The sequence below is a fragment of the Chinchilla lanigera genome, unplaced genomic scaffold, assembly GCF_000276665.1.
Source record: "Chinchilla lanigera isolate Chin_1 unplaced genomic scaffold, ChiLan1.0 scaffold00009, whole genome shotgun sequence".
In the NCBI taxonomy this organism is placed as follows: Eukaryota; Metazoa; Chordata; class Mammalia; order Rodentia; family Chinchillidae; genus Chinchilla; species Chinchilla lanigera.
This window is the reverse complement of record NW_004955410.1, coordinates 4,976,997-4,979,505: the sequence shown is the minus strand read 5'-3', so window position 1 is coordinate 4,979,505 and position 2,509 is coordinate 4,976,997.

Here is a 2,509-nt window from a genome sequence, read left to right as displayed (position 1 = left end):
GGAAGAGCCACAGAGAGGATGGGTTGAAGGACCAGGGACTGACCCAGGGACACACTCTATGGCCTGGCTAGACAAACCCGGGAGTCTGCCCTCCTGACCTCCTAGGCTGCTCACTAGCAATCAAGCTGGAGTCCAGGAATGACCTCCACATCTTGAGATCACAGAACTCCTAGGCAGCAACACAGGGAAAAAGCTCCTTGGCGCTGGCCTGAACAATGACTTTCAGAACAAGGGCCCAGAAAGCTGAGGCAACAAGAGCAATAATGAACAAATGAGACAACATCAAACTAAAAGGCTTCTGTGTAGCAAAGGAAACAGGCAACAAGTGAAAAGGGAACATACAGACTTAGAGAAAATATCTGTAAACCATGTGTCTGATTAGGAGCTAACATCACATGAGTACAAAGAACTTACAAGCCGGGCGTGGTGGCACACACCTGTAATCCCAGCACTCAGGAGGCTGAGGCAGGAGGATTGTTGCAAGTTCGAGGCCAGCATGGGCTATAAAGTGAGCTCAAGTTCAGCCTGAACTGCATATCAAGACCTTGTCTCAGAAAACAAACAACAAAAAAAAGAACTTACAGACTCCACAAAAACAAAGTATTCTGTTGCATTCCTACATCTGGTAATCTGAGCAACTTTTTTGAATATAACAATATGTGATATAACAATGATTGTTAATTCCTATCATCTTGTTTTGAAATCCTGTAACATTTTTCTTGTTTTTTGTATTATTTTATTTTTGTCTCCTTTGTTGTTATTTTCTTATGTTTTTCCCTCTTTAAAATAAAAAATTAAATAGTCTAAATAGACATTTTTACAAAAAGAGATAAAATGTCTAACATGTATAAAAGCTGATCAACAAAGTTGATCATGAGGTAAAGGCAAATCAAAGCCATAGAGAAATACAGCCTTACACCTGGAAGAACAGAAAAGATACAACAAGTACTGATGAGGATGTGGAGAACAGGGAATATTTGTCCTCTGTCAGTGCAAACAGAGATGTGTTCTCATGTTTATTTCAATATGGAGAGCAATATGGAGCTTCCTGAAGTCAATTAAAAGTAGAACGACAGGAAGGCAGAGTAAAGTGGTGGCTGAGTATGCACCTTCAGCAGTTGTGTCCCTACACACATGATGTGACCAGTTGCTACAGCACAGAACTGCCTTCACCTAGGTATGGAGGCTAAGCCAATGTCCTTGCACAGAGCTTTCAGGACAATCTTGGTGCCAGACAGAGAGGTGTGACCCCAGTTCACTGGGTCTCTCTTCTTGGTAGCATCATCTGTCCCTGCTCTCAATGCACACCTGCACATGGAAAAGCTTATTTACCAACACCAAGGAGAATTCATGCCAGGAATGCAAGGATGGTTTCACATTGGCAATTCAGTAAACATGATACAGCTCACCAAGAGAAGGAAGTAAAAATACCATGATCATCACAGAAGATGCAGAAAAGATGTTTGATATATTCAACATCCCTTCACCATGAAACCTTTGAACGACTTAGAAGGAACATAGCTGCACTCAAGAGGAGGATACACCTCATCTTAACAAGAATCACATGTATTAAGATAACAGCTGACATCCTATGGCTGTGGAAGAGCTTCCCTATAATTACCTTAAATAATTACCTTGAATGCAAATGGGTTCAGTTCTCTAACTAAAACATATAAAAATAAATGTGTTTCAAAAGGAACCAACCAATGGGGAAAAGATGAAAGCTCTTGCTCTAAAATTTGGAAGAAGACAAGGATACCACTGTTATTTAACCATATACTGGAAACCCAGATCAGACTAATCAAGCAACAGAAAGAAATAAAAGCTACTAAAATTGGAAAGAAGTCATATGGTCCCTGTTTGCAGATGACATGATCTCATATATAGAAAAAAACCCAAACTCAAGAAAGTCTATTAGACCTAATAAATAAAACCATCAATGAGGCAGGATATAAAGCCATCATACAAAAATCTGTGGCATTGCTATACTCAATAGTGAACTATAGGAAATAGAAATAAAGAAGAGTAATTCCCTTTTAAAAAGTCACAAAACCCTGAAACAGACACAGAGACACACAGACACACACAGACACACACACAGCCCTAAGAATAAATTTGATCCTCCAAAAGAAGAACTGTGCTATTATAGTGTAAAACATGATGCAAGAGATTGAAGAGGACACTAAAAGTGGAAACACATACTATATTTGTGGCTTGGAAGAATCAACCTGGATAAAATCTCCATACTATGTTAAGGCCTATCAAAATACAAAAGAAAACCTTCACACACAAAAAAAAACCTCTAAAATTTACATGGAATCAAAAAAAATTCTCAAATAGCCAAGGTGATATTGATCAAAGAGAACAGTGTAAAAGGTGTTGAACTATCTAACTTCAAAACACACTAGAAGCTGTGGTTATCAACACAGCTGATATGGGAATTAGAAAAGGACACATGAAACCAGCCAAACAGAATGGAGGGCCTTGATACAAACACACACATCTGTAG